At 49.9% G+C, this 15,478-nt stretch overlaps 1 long non-coding RNA gene across 1 annotated transcript; it reads left to right on the forward strand.

Annotated features, from left to right (window-relative positions):
* The first annotated feature begins 10,709 nt into the window (after positions 1-10,709).
* Positions 10,710-14,878, forward strand: LOC142916593 (uncharacterized). Its single transcript, XR_012936542.1, has 3 exons — positions 10,710-11,899; positions 13,096-13,177; positions 14,172-14,878. It is a non-coding gene; the product is annotated as an uncharacterized LOC142916593 (long non-coding RNA).
* The last annotated feature ends 600 nt before the right edge of the window (positions 14,879-15,478 follow it).

Below are 15,478 nucleotides of genomic sequence, written 5' to 3' on the forward strand. Positions count from 1 at the left end.
ATCCTCGATTCATTACTTGGTGGAGTGAGGAAGAATTGATGCTGAGCAGATGAAGGTAGCCAGGCATGGTTCTGGTCACACTGCCACCTGTTTACTCATGGCAGTGTTTGACAGTGTCAAGTTTGTGTTTGCAGTAAAGTCTATTAACTCTGTTGAACACGAGGTTATATCAAAACAATAGTTTATTTTAGTTTTCCTCTGCAACTTTATACGAATGGAAACAGGAGGTGAACACAGCACACACATTCAGCTGAAGTCGGAACTGTTCATCCCCGGCATTCAAGGACATATGAGCATGGACTCACACCTGAGTTGCGATTGAACGTTAATTTATGCATTTCTGCACAACACAAATAGTATTGTTTTCAACACCCTTTGCTATGTCAGCTGAATTTAGCTTTCATAAATATTCATCTTTTAGTCAGACAGCCAAATTTGTGTGCTTAGAGTTTTGAGTTAACATTCATCTTGAAGATATGAAGGCTTCCAGGAATATTAATGGCATTTTCCCTCTCATTGTGTGCCATAACAGCCCGTGGAGAGAAACCCTTCAGGTGCAGTGTGTGCGTGAAGGCGTTTGCACGTTCATCAAATCTGATAAATTTGGGAAACTTTTTCACTACATCATGAATATATTAATAAGTATAGACGTGTAAGTCACGTGTGCATTCCTCTGTACCTGACGTGTAGATGGTGTGGATATTCTTTTTTTCTGTCTGCAGCTGACGATTCCTCTGCAGAATTGGTCTGATGGTGCAAAGGCACTCAGCGCAGCTCGGTACGACAAGTCAACAATGCGACCAGCGTGCAAACAGCACGGACCGGACTGGAAATTTGACACGGCACCAGAGAACTCGCACAGGAGAGAAACCCTTCAAATGTACTGTGTGTAACAAGGCATTTGCATGGCCATCAGTTTTTCAGAACCACCAGAGAACACGCACGGGAGAGAAACCCTTCAGGTGCACGATGTGCGGGATGGCGTTTACACAGTCATGTAATCTTGTAATACACCAGAGAACACACACGGGAGAGAAACCCTTCAAGTGCAGTGTGTGTGGGAAGACATTTTCAGATTCATCTGCTCTTGTAAAACACCAGAGAACACACACGGGAGAGAAACCCTTCAGGTGCAGTGTGTGTGGGATGGCGTTTACACAGTCATATAATCTCGTATTACACCAGAGAACACACACGGGAGAGAAACCCTTCAAGTGCAGTGCGTGCGTGAAGGCATTTGCACATTCATCAAATCTTCAAGTACACCAGAGAACACAGAAGCATCAGAAGATCCACAAGGAGTGGAGTCTGAAATCAGCTTGTGAAAGTCAAAGTGCCACAATGAGCCCATCCCTCATGAAACAAGAACCGGATGAAAATCCCAGCTTAGACACTTTTAAGGTATAAAGGTGAAATATGAAGAGGTGAAGCTGAAATATGAAGAGGTGAAGGTGAAATGTGAAGAAGTGATGAGCGAAGAAGTGAAGGTAAAATGTGAAGATGAAGATTCAACTCCAAAATGGGACATTAACATCGTGAAGCAGGAGGAGAATTCTGACTGAGGCAGAGCGAGGCAACTCCCAGCAGTTTGTGGAAGTGGAGGTGTGGGTGGACTTGCTCCTAGACAATACAAAGTCAAGTGGAGACCCAGTAGATGTGTAAGCCAAAGACGATGTCGCTACAATAGATGCACCTTTGTCACAGGCCTTTAATGATTAGAACGTGAAGTTGAACACTCATTTCTTAGGTTCATCCTGCAGAGTAAGGGCGGCCAGTCTTTGTGGGCCCGTGGGTTGGGTAGATCTCTAACCAGGAGCAAGAGCCAATAAGCTCCCAAGCATTCATGGTGCTTGCTTAACCACCTCAGCAACTCGGAGTTTTGTGTCGTACCTCGTCTGAAACACTCGAAGAGCATCCCCAAGTAGCAGCTGCCCCTGTGTGGCACAAGGTGGTGGCCCTGCACCGGCCTGCATGTGGACAAGAGCCTGTCAGTAGGGGGCGATGATTGATGTGTCATCTCAGTTGTGTAGTTTGTAGGTAATGTTTAGAATTTGCTACATTTTCACTCAGACGCCAGCATGCAATGGCCTCGTTTTGAATGACACAATAGTATGTTTTACATACACTCTGAAGCAGACTGCACCTTTTTTTTCAAAGTTTGTTAATACGATGTAATGTTACGCAGTATATTTCACTGCAGTAATCCAATTTTGTTAATATGCCTGTCAATAATTTAGAATGTATACTTGTCTGGTTTTGTGCATACTTGTAACATTTGATCTGTAAGGGTCAAATATTGAATAAGTGATGTTAGGACAAAGTGTGTGTGTGTTTGGAAGTAACCTGTACAGAGAACTCAGGTGAGACCCGTTGTTCTTGTGATACAGGTCAAACGGTGTTTTTGTGTTCCACGAAGCATCTGGAGCAACTCATTGTCTTTGAAATAGGTAGTACGCTCGGATCATTCATCAGTTACAAGGTATACCACTTAAAGGTTACACGTATAGGAGGAGGTACATTCTCTACAACACAAATTGTAGTTTTGTGTTACGTGTTGACGTAGATTTTGTCTAACTGGGACTAGAAATGCTCCTTGCTGATTAACGTCTGGATGTTCGTTACCTATCGGTTGAAGCAAACCCCACTGCTGTTGTTGAGACGCTGTGCACCATTTAATGGTCCAACACATTGACGGCCTTCAGGCCAGGAAAGTCACAACATTTGCACACGAAGGACGCATTCACGCAAGTACCCCATGCTCCGTTTTGAAGTTTTAAAATGAAACATCTTTGAATTGTGTTGTGTTTTGAATTAGATAATTTGTATTTCTTCATTAAAAGCTTGTTTCAATTTACATCTGGAAGACTTCATTGAAAAGGACATTTCGTGTGAATTTTCTCTCGTCATTAAGTAGATGGCCTTGCCGGGGGTTCGGTTCAATGCGGACACAAACAGTGAACACAGACACAGTGTACACACACAATGTACACACACAGTTTATACACTGTACACACAATGTACAGACAGTGTACACAGACAGTGTACACACACACAGTGTACACAGTGTACACACAGTGTACACACACACTGTATACACAAAGTGTACACACACAGTGTACACACACAGTGTACACACACAGTGTATACACAGTGTACACACACAGTGAACACACAGTGTACACACACAGTGTCTGTATACTGTACACACACAGTGTATACACAGTGTACACACACGCACAGTGCACACACACAGTGTACACACACAGGGTACACACACACAGTGTACACACAGTGTACACACACACAGTGTACACACACTGTACACACAGTGTACAAACATACAGTGTACACACACACAGTGACACATACACACAGTGACACACACAGTGACACAGTGACACACAGCGACACAGTGACACAGTGTACACACACAGTGTACACACACACAGTGTATACGAACAGTGTACACACAGTGTATACAAATAGTGTACACACAGTGTACACACACAGTGTACATACACAGTGTGCACACACAGTGTACACAAACTGTACACACAGTGTACACACACAATGTACACACACAGTGTACACACACACAGTGTACAAACACGCAGTGTACACACACAGTGTATACACACAGTGTACACACACGCAGTGTACACACACAGTGTATACACAGTGTACACACACAGTGTACACACACACACAGGGTATACACAGTGTACACACACACAGTGTACACACGGTGTACATACAGTGGATACACCCAGTGTACACACACAGGGTACACACACAGTGTATATATACACACAGAGTGTACACACACAGTGACAGTGACAAGCACACTGACACAGTGACACGCACACAGTGACACAATGACACACACAGCGACACACAGTGACACAGTGTATACACACAGTGTACACACACACAGTGTACACACACACAGTGTATACACAATAATGTCCACGTTGTTGTTGCTGAGCTCACACACCCAAGGGAGGAAGCAAAGGAAAATGAATCTAAATCAACTTAAACTCCAACTGTGTGACGTCACCACTCTGCATTACCTCATCGGCGTGAAACGTCAGGGGGAGGTGTACCTCGCTAGGACGTCATGTCACCAAGGTATTCACCCCTCCCCCGTCCACCGCGCTCTTGAGCGTGACGTCACCTCCGCCCGTGTCACTGCCGATATCGTTCCAGTGGCAATCCTTATTTGGGCAAAGCCACGCCCAGTGACTGGTGGCTCATTAACATAATGTGTCCGTTAAAGCCGTTGCGAGTTTATTGCGACGGGTTCAGCGCCCACGCCCCCATCCCTCGACTTATGGGCCGGCCTCTTTAACATAATTTATTCAGTTACGGAGCCGCTCGTGGGAGGAAAGTGACGTCACACTACTTCCTGCTGTCGCGAGGTAACAGGAAGCTGCCCTGTGCGCGCTTGCACTGAAATCCGAGGTGAGAAATTCTCATCGTTGTGGTGGTGGTGGTTGTGGTGGTTGTTGTTGTTGTTTACCAAGGTAGAGCCTCTCTCTCGTAGGGATGTCAGTTGAGTAGCAGCGAGCATGGGAATCGATGTCCAGGTTGGAACTTTACAACGCGGGGCCTAGCCACGCGGGGCCTTGCCTCCTGCCCTCACCTGATTGCATTCACTTTAATTATCTCGCTTTAAGTTTAATTTGTCTTCACCCGGCTCGCCACTTTGAAACTTTGTTTTATTGTCAATATTCACGCAGTTTTTATTTTCTTTTGTTAGCAGGCCAAGCCCGCTTGAGCTGCTATACCGCTCTTGTTATCAGAAGCGACCTGCCCACAACAACACAAGGTGAGGCTTTGTCAACGTGTGTGAATGTTTTGACTTAAAACTTTGGTGACTGTAGGAATTAATATTCTTGGTTTATTCGGTAAAGTCACGTAGATAGAAAATAAAATAATAAAAATAAATGAAAAATAATTTTTTTAAAATAAAGCAAAAAACCCCCGACGTTTCGATCTCAACACAAGTGGTCTTTATCTTTATTAAATTTAATCTGTTATTTTTATTTTCTATCTACGTGACTTAACTGAAAGAACCAACAATACGTGCGTCAATGTCTATCGGTCAAAGTCGCTAAGCGCGTGCCGCTGTTGACTCTGAATGTGTGGAGGGGAACACCTTCACCACGGGGAGAGAGAGAGACAGAGACACGGATAGCCTCGGCTATGTTGATTGATCCTCGATTCATTACTTGGTGGAGTGAGGAAGAATTAATGCTGAGCAGATGAAGGTGGCCAGGCATGGTTCTGGTCACACCACCACCTGTTTACCCATGGCAGTGTGTGACAGTGTCAAATTTGTGTTTGCAGTAAAGTCTATTAACTCTGTTGAACACGAGGATATATAAAAACAATAGTTTATTTTTGTTTTCCTCTGGAACTCTTTATACGAATGGAAACAGGAGGTGAACACAGCACACACATGCAGCTGAAGTCGGATCTGTTCATCCCCAGCATTCAAGGACATCTGAGCCTGGATTCACACCTGAGTTGCGATTGAACGTTTATTAATGCATTTTTGCATAACAGAAATAGTATTGTTTTCAACACCCTTTGCTATGTCAGCTGAATTTATCTTTCCTAAATATTCCTTTTATAGTCAGCCGAAATTGTGTGGGTTAATTTTCATTTTGAAGATATGAAGGCTTCCAGGCATATTAATGACATTTCCCCTCTCACTGTGTGCCATAGCAGCCCGTGGAGAGAAACCCTTCAGGTGCACTCTGTGCGGGAAGGCATTTGCACGTTCATCAAATCTGATGAATTTGAGAAACTTTTCATTACATCATGAATATATTAATAAGTATAGACGTGTAAGTCACGTGTGCATTCCTCTGTGCCTGACGTGTAGATGGTGTGGATATTCTTTTTTTCTGTCTGCAGCTGACGCTTCCTCTGCAGAATTGGTCTGATGGAGCAAAGGCACTCAGCGCAGCTCGGTACGACAAGTCAACAATGCGACCAGCGTGCATACAGCACGGACCGGACTGGAAATTTGACACGGCACCAGAGAAGTCACACAGGAGAGAAACCCTTCAAATGTACTGTGTGTAACAAGGCATTTGCATGGCCATCAGTTTTTCAGAACCACCAGAGAACACACACGGGAGAGAAACCCTTCAAGTGCACTGTGTGTGGGAAGGCATTTTCAGATTTATCTACTCTTAAAAAAACACCAGAGAACACACACAGGAGAGAAACCCTTCAAGTGCAGTGTGTGCGTGAAGGCGTTTACACAGTCATGTAATCTTGTAACACACCAGAGAACACATACGGGAGAGAAACCCTTCAAGTGCAGTGTGTGTGCGAAGACATTTTCAGATTCATCTGCTCTTAAAAAACACCAGAGAACACATACGGGAGAGAAACCCTTCAAATGCACTGTGTGTGGGAAGGCATTTTCAGATTCATCTACTCTTAAAAAACACCAGAGAACACACACAGGAGAGAAACCCTTCAGGTGCAGTGTGTGTGGGAAGACATTTTCAGATTCATATAATCTTGTAACACACCAGAGAACACACACGGAAGAGAAACCCTTCAGGTGCACTCTGTGCGGGAAGGCGTTTGCACAGTCACCACATCTTAAAGTACACCAGAGAACACACACGGGAGAGAAACCCTTCAAGTGCAGTGTGTGCGTGAAGGCGTTTGCACATTCATCTGCTCTTGTAAAACACCAGAGAACACACGGGAGAGAAACCCTTCATGTGCACAATGTGCGGGATGGCGTTTACACAGTCATCAACTTTTCGAAGACACCAGAGAACACAAAAGCATCGGAAGATCCACAAGGAGCGGAGTCGGAGTCTGAAATCAGCTTGTGAAAGTCAAAGTGCCGCAATAATCCCATCCCTCATGAAACAAGAACCGGACGAAAATCTCAGCTTGGACACTTTTAAAGGTATCGAGGTGAAATATGAAGATGTGATGGTGAAATATGAAGAGGTGAAGGTGAAATGTGAAGAAGTGATGAGCGAAGAAGTGAAGGTAAAAAGTGAAGATGAAGATTCAACTCCAAAATGGGACCTTCACATCGTAAAGCAGGAGGAGAATTCTGACTGTGAATCAGAGTGAGGCAACTCCCAGCAGTTTGTGGAAGTGGAGGTGTGGGTGGACTTGCTCCTAGACAATACAAAGTCAAGTGGAGACCCGGTAGATGTGTAAGCCAGAGACGATGTCGCTACAATATATGCACTTTTGTCACAGGCCTTTAATGACAAGAACGTGAATTTGGACACTCAATTCCTAGGTTCAACCTGCAGAGTAAGGGCGGCCAGTCTTTGTGGGCCCGTGGGTTGGGTAGACCTCTAACCAGGAGCAAGAGCGAATAAACTCCCAAGCATTCACTATGTTATAATAATTGCTTTTACACGGTGCTTGCTTAATCGCCTCAGCAACTCGGAGTTTTGTGTTGTACCTCGCCTGAAACACTCGAAGAGCATCCCCAAGTAGCAGCTGCCCCTGTGTGGCACAAGGTGGTGGCCCTGCACCGGCCTGCATGTGGACAAGAGCCTGTCAGTAGGGGGCGATGATTGATGTGTCATCTCCATCTACTCCACCTCCATCTACTCCACCTCCATCTACTCCACCTCCTGCACCTTCATCTACTCCACCTCCATCTGCTCCACCTCCATCCACTCCACCTCCATCCACTCCACCTCCATCTACTCCACCTCCATCTACACGTAGACACACAGACACACAGACACACGGAGACACACGTAGACACACACAAACACAGACACACAGACACACGTAGACACACACAGACACACAGACACACAGACACACGTAGACACACACAGACATGTAGACACACAGACACACACAGACACGTAGACACACGTAGACAACAACAACCGCCATTCGCCACTAAGTGCCGGTGACGTCACCATGATGCTTGTGCACCCTGAGGCCACGTGAAGTGTCGAACGCCCGCTGGCAGGAGGTCACGGGGCAGACCCAGGTGCCACGGGTCGACTGACTGAGATGACTGGCTGATGCACCACCTGTGCCCCCTACTGTGCCAACCTGCTGTGCTTTAGCCACCCGGCACTCCGCTCGTTGTTGTGAGCGTCGCTCCTCCGCCCTCCATTGTTGTTGGAGGGCGACTACCTCCAACTGCCCAGTAGCGTCCTTCACGAGCCTCCTCCACAGAGGCCGATCTTGACACCGCTGGTACCAGTCATCGGCAAGTCCACTCAGTTCCACGTCCTCCTGTACCACATCACTCCATCTCTTCTCTAGCCCGTGCCGCGCCCGCTTAGCCCCCTCAATCCGGCCGAACAAAAGCTGTTTCGGCATGCGGTGGCTGGGCATGCGGGCTACATGACCCAGCCATTGCAGCCTTGCCCGCCGGAGCTCACCGATGGGACCTTGCCCAGATCTTTCAAGGATTTGTGAGCTCCTCACACAATCCAGTCTGGTTAAACCCAGGATGGATCGTAGGCAGGCCAGCCTAAATGTTTTTAACCGGCGAAGATGTTCCATTAGGGGGGTCCATGTTTCGCAAGCGTAGAGAAGGGACCGAATGACCGTGGCCGAGAAGACCTGAAGCTTAGTGCGGAGCGACAGACCAGGTAGCTTCCACACAGCGTTACGCAACCGATGAAAAGATATTGCCGCTCGACTGATTCGGAGTGAGACCTCTGCTGTTAACCTTGAGCCGGTCATAAGCACACTGCCCAGGTATGGGAAACTCTCCACTCTCTCCACAACTGCCCCATCACCGATTGGGAGTTGTGGGGGTGGAGTGTCCGATGGTACAAAATACCCAGGCAGGTGCTTAGTTTTGGTGGGGCTGATGGTAAGGCCCCACCTCTTAGTGGCACGCTCCAGTCTCAGCAGCAGCGTCTCCAACTCCTCCTCTGAATGAGCAGCTATTACCAAATCATCAGCATACATAACGTGGTTGAGCAATAGGGAGCCATCCCTTGACCGCACCCGGGCATCGATCAGCATCCCATTATATCTGTACCATATGGAGATTCCCCCGGTACAGCTATTGAAGGCTTCACGAACTACGTGGTCAAAATAGATGTTAAACAATGTGGGAGCCAGAGGACATCCCTGTCGCACCCCAAGGTGTACAGGGAATGGCTCTGACTCCCGGCCACGTAGTTTTACCCGGGTCCGCTCACCATCATGAAGGTCCTTAATGATCGTGAGCAGAGGGTCAGGTACTCCAAAAGCACGAAGAACAACCCAGAGCCCAGGCCTACTGATGGTATCATAGGCCTTGACCAGGTCAATAAAGCAGAGATGTAGGTCTTGTTGGAATTCCCTACACCTCTGCTGTAGCAGACGGACAGAAAATATGGCATCTGTGCAGGACCGCCCTTTCCTGAAACCGCATTGGGGCTCCGCAAGCCTCTCCTCAGCGTAACTGGCAAGGCGATGCTGAATAATCCTTGCCAGGACCTTTCCCGGCACACTGAGGAGTGAGATACCCCTTTAGTTACAGTCTGTGCGGTCCCCCCTTCTTAAAAAGGGGGACCACCAGGGCATCCTTCCAATCCTGTGGAACCCATCCAGTGGTCCAGACCGTTGTTATGATGTCATATAGGGCAGTCTGTGCACAAACGCCACCCTCCCTCAGCATTTCGCTTGGGAGATCATCTCTGCCCGCTGCCTTTCCTGGTCTCAGACTCCGGATTGCCTTCAGTACTTCCTCAACAGATGGCACCTCAGCCAGCCACTCACAGGGGGTGACTTCTTCCAATATTTGAGGCACCGCAGCCTCAGCAGGGTCATCCTCACTTTGTGCCACGATGTTTTCCTGGCTGAGGGATTTTCCGTCCCCCAGGACCTCACAGAAATGCTCAGCAAATCTGCAAACCTGTTCCTGGGGGTCGGAGATTGGATCACCGTTTTTTCCCCTAATGATGGTAATAGGTGTGGCGCTGCAGGTTACTTTTTTGATGGAGTTAAATAGAGATTTGTGATCACGGGCCACTGAGGCAGACTCCATCTCCTCAGCAACCCGCAACCACCACCCATCCTTGCAGCGCCTCACGGCTCTCCGAACCTCCGAGCGAAGGCTGCGGTAAGCCTCCTCATTCTCTGACGTGGGATTCTGTAGCCGATGACAGTGGGCCTGTCGCTTTTTCTCAACCATCCTGAACACCTCCTCTGTCAGCCAGGGTCTCTGGGGAGGTCTGGACCGCATACCCAAAGCAGCCATTGCAGCTGCATGAGTCACACTCCTAAACCTCGCCCATTTACCCTCGACATCAGGAGGAGTCGGGGACGATGCCAATCCCAGCCGCAAGCGATGATGAAATTCTCGCTTGCAACTTTCATCAGATAACTGAGACCAGGCCACATTAGGTTGGAATGCGGTCCTGGGTGTACACCCACCACCGGAGTGGAAGAATGGCAGGCGCATCTTACAGATGACTAGTCGATGGTCAGAGGGCAGATCAGCTCCACGGTAGGTCCTGGTGTCAAGGACATGGGCTCGCATCCGCTGGTCCGTCACTATGTAGTCCAGCAGATGTTCTTGCTTGGACCCGGCATGCATCCATGATGTTGTGTGGATGCGCCGATGCCGGAACAGCGTGTTGGTAATTACAAGTCCATGGGCTGCACAAAAATCTAGCAGCCTCCTACCGTTGTTATTGAGCTGATCTGGCCCATGCCCTCCAATCACTCCAGACCAGGTGCCAGTATCATGACCAACTCGGGCATTGAAGTCACCCAGCATGATGACTCTATCCCGAGGGGCCACTTTAGCCAGCACTTGTGACAGGAGGTCATTTAAGGCATCTGACTCATCGGCTTTGCCTGCATCCCTCCACGGATGTTCATCTTCGGTGGGGGCATAAGTAACCACGACCACCATTCCTCACCTCCGGTTGATGGGAAGGCGAGCCCAAAGTAGCCTGGGGCTTACAGCTTCCCACACCTCACCGCCACGCTCCCACGCCCCCTTCATTCTTTTGTTCAAAAGAAGAGCCACTCCCTGTTGTTTGGCAGTCTCCTGCCCCGAGTAGAGGACTGTCCACCCCTCATGGTGGCAGGAGCCAGAGCCGGTCCACCGGACCTCCTGAATGCCACGTAGATCCAGGCGGTACCGGTCCAGCTCCCGACAGAGGAGTGGCAGCCTCTCCTCCGCAGTGAGCGTTCGAACATTCCACGTGGCCACCCGTAGTGGCTTTTCGTTGTTTCTGGAGGAGCCCCGAGGGTAGATATTCAATCTCCTGGCTCCGCCAATTGGGGTTTAGTCAGGAGACGTCATAGACGCCTGGCCCCCCGGGGCCTCCGGCACAAGCTTATTAGTTACATATTTCAGTTTAACTCGTGGTTTAGTGGTAATTAATTGAAGGTGGAGGGGTTACCAGCCCCTCGCACCCATCCAGAGCCCCCGTTTAGCCCCTGTGGTGGACACATATGCCATGAGGGGAGGAGCCAATCAAAATTGGACCTCCCCCCACAGCACTGTCCACGACAGAGTTGCCCGTCCGGCACCGCGAGGAGGTAAGGGGTTGTTTTGCCGGACACACGTAGACACACAGACACAGACAGACACACGCAGACACACACAGACACACGTAGACACACACAGACACACGTAGACACACACACACACGTAGACACACACAGACACACGTAGACACACACAGACACCACGCACACCGCTGGATGATTTTGTTATTGCGGTCCTCGTCAAGGGTTGGTTCCAAAATCGACGAGCCAAGTGGCGACGGCTGGAGCAGGAAGCGGCGTGGACGACGCACGTCACCGAAGCCAGGAACGCCGTCGCCACGGACGCCATCACCCCCGCCACGGCCACCGGCGTCACCGTCGCCACGGCCACCACCACCACCGTCACCACCGCCACGGCCGTAATGAACCGGTAATTGGCATCGACTCGCTCTGCGAGTCTGCGGAGAGCGGTGAGCGTCGAGCGGTGAATGGTGAGCGTCCACAGAGCGTCCAAGCGAGGCGTCATCCATCCCACGTCGATGAACGGACAAGTTCAGCCTTGCAGCTCTTGACTCGCCTCACACTCATGGGACCCACGGTGGCTATGAGATGTTGACTACCTCGCCTGGTGTACAGGAGGTCGTGGGTTTGATTCCAACCCTGACGATGCCTGCTGCTGTATATTTAGAGTCTGCGTCTGTCATCATCACGGTGGCTATGAGATGTTGACTACCTCGCCTGGTGTACAGGAGGTCGTGGGTTTGATACCAACCCTGACGATGTCTGCTGCTGTATATTTAGAGTCTGCGTCTGTCATCATCATCACGGTGGCTATGAGATGTTGACTACCTCGCCTGGTGTACAGGAGGTCGTGGGTTTGATACCAACCCTGACGATGTCTGCTGCTGCATATTTGGAGTCTGCGTGTCTCATCACGGTGGCTATGAGATGTTGACTACCTCACTTGGTCTACAGGAGGTTGCATAGATAATCACCATGATTGCATGGAGTCTCTGTATCTCCATGAGTCTCTATGTATCTCCATGAGTCTCTATGTATCTCCATGAGTCTCTATGTATCTCCATGAGTCTCTAGGTATCTATGAGTCTCTATGGTACCTAGAGATGCATCGAGACTCATAGAGACACATAGACTCATGGAGATACATAGAGACGCATAGAGATACATACTCATAGAGATACATAGAGACTTAGAGATACAGAGAGACTCATAGAGATACATAGAGACTCATAGAGATACATAGAGACTCAGAGATAGAGAGACGCATAGAGTTACATAGACTCGTAGAGATACATAGAGACTCAGAGATACAGAGAGACTCAGAGATACAGAGAGACTCATAGAGATACATTGAGATACATAGAGACGCATAGAGACTCAGAGATACATAGAGACTCGTAGAGATACATCAACACGCATAGAGATACATAGAGACTCATAGAGATACATAGAGACTTAGAGATACAGAGAGACTCATCGAGATACATAGAAACTCATAGAGATACAGAGACTCATAGAGATACATAGAGACTCACGGAGACTCATAGAGGTGCGTGTAGTGCCGTCGTTAGAGCAGCGGCCAAACCTCCGCCTCCACATTTACAGGCAGCGGCAGCAGCAGCAGCAGGTGAAGCGCGAGATCCACACGCGCTCCGCCAACCCCCACGTGGGAGCCAGCACCGCCAAGGTGACCGGCGTACAGACACCAGAACCTCCATCTGCTCCACCTCCATCTACTCCACCTGCATCTACTCCACCTCCATCTACTCCACCTCCATCTACTCCACCTGCATCCACTCCACCTGCATCTACTCCACCTGCATCTACTCCACCTCCTGCACCTCCATCTACTCCACCTCCATCTACTCCACCTCCATCCGCTCCACCTCCATCCGCTCCACCTGCATCTACTCCACCTCCATCTACTCCACCTCCTGCACCTCCATCTACTCCACCTCCATCTACTCCACCTGCATCTACTCCACCTCCATCTACTCCACCTCCATCCACTCCACCTCCATCTACTCCACCTGCATCTACTCCATCTCCATCTACTCCACCTCCATCCGCTCCACCTGCATCTACTCCACCTGCATCTACTCCACCTCCATCCGCTGCACCTCCATCTACTCCACCTGCATCTACTCCACCTCCATCTACTCCACCTCCATCCGCTCCACCTGCATCTACTCCACCTGCATCTACTCCACCTGCATCTACTCCACCTGCATCTACTCCACCTCCATCTACTCCACCTCCTGCACCTCCATCCACTCCTCCATCCACTCCACCTCCATCTACTCCAGCGCCATCTACTGCACCTCCATCTACTCCACCTCCATCCACTCCACCTCCATCCACTCCACCTCCTGCACCTCTATCCACTCCACCTCCATCTACTCCACCTCCATCCACTCCACCTCCATCCACTCCACCTCCTGCACCTCCATCCACTCCACCTCCATCTACTCCACCTCCATCCACCCCACCTCCTGCACCTCCATCTACTCCACCTCGTCCAACCCCCATCACCTGCACCACCACCCCCACCCTCCTCCTTCCCCATGTTCCTCCCCCCTCCTGCACCGTTCCTGCACCACGGCATCAATTCAAAGGTCGAAGTTCATCCGTCGCTGTAACAGTGACGGGGATTATCTGAACGGCACCCGGGCCTCCCCTAGGTCGACCCGGCCTCAAACGTGCGGGGGGGGGGGCTCCTGGTGGTTCCCCGCCGGTTTGCCCCGTCGCCCGGCCACCCCCCGCCGGCATCCTGCCGGTTGCGGCGCTCTCAAGCGCCGCCGCTCGCACCGTCGGTGCCCACGCATCCCTGGTGGCGGTGGCGGCGGCGGCGGCGACGGTGACGACGGTGTTGGTGATTGTGGCGACTGGGACGACCACGGTCGCCGCTGCTGCTGCTTCTACGAGCCGTCCTGAAATAGGCCCTCGTCTGTAACGACGTCGCCGCACTCGACCGCTCCTTCAACATCGCCGCACAAGTGAACCGCTCGGCACAGCTCGGTGGTGGTGGTTGTTATGGTGGTAGTGGTTATGGTGGTGGTGGTGGTGATGATGGTGGTGATGATGGTGATGGTGATTATGGTGGTGGTGGTTATGGTGATGGTGGTGGTGGTTATGATGGTGGTGGTGGTTATGATGGTGGTGATGATGGTGGTGGTGATGATGGTGGTGGTGGTTATGATGGTGGTGGTGGTGATGGTGGTGTTGGTTATGGTGGTTATGCTGGTGGTGGTGGTGATTATGATGGTGGTGGTGGTTATGATGGTGGTGGTTATGGTGGTGGTTATGATGGTGGTGGTTATGATGTTGGTGGTGGTTATGGTGGTGGTGGTTATGATGGTGGTGGTGGTTATGGTTGTGGTTATGATGGTGGTGGTTATGGTGGTGGTTATGATGGTGGTGGTTATGGTGGTGGTGGTGGTTATGGTGGTGGTGGTTATGATGGTGGTGGTGGTTATGGTGGTGGTGGTTATGATGGTGGTTATGGTGGTGGTGGTTATGATGGCGGTGGTTATGGTGGTGGTTATGATGGTGGTTATGGTGGTGGTGGTTATGATGGTGGTGGTGGTTATGGTGGTGGTTATGGTGGTGGTGGTCATGATAGTGGTGGTGGTTATAATGGTGTTGGTTATGGTGATGGTGGTGGTTATGGTGATGGTGGTTATGATGGTAGTTATGATGGTGGTGGTTATGGTGGTGGTTATGGTGGTGGTTATGATGGTGGTGGTTATGATGGTGGTTATGATGGTGGTGGTTATGGTGGTGGTGGTTATGGTGGTGGTGGTGGTGGTTATGATGGTGGTGGTCATGATGGTGGTGGTGGTGGTTGTGGTGGTGATGGTGGTTATGATGGTGGTGGTGGTGGTTATGATGGTGGTGGTGATGATGGTGGTGGTGCTGGTTATGGTGGTGGTCGTGGTGGTTATGGTGGTGGTGGTTATGGTGGTGGTGGTTATGATGGTGGTGGTTA

Source organism: Petromyzon marinus, unplaced genomic scaffold (genome assembly GCF_048934315.1).
Source record: "Petromyzon marinus isolate PM22_M1 ecotype Great Lakes invasive population unplaced genomic scaffold, UKy_Petmar_22M1.pri1.0 PM_G_Scaffold_4, whole genome shotgun sequence".
NCBI classification, from domain to species: domain Eukaryota; kingdom Metazoa; phylum Chordata; class Hyperoartia; order Petromyzontiformes; family Petromyzontidae; genus Petromyzon; species Petromyzon marinus.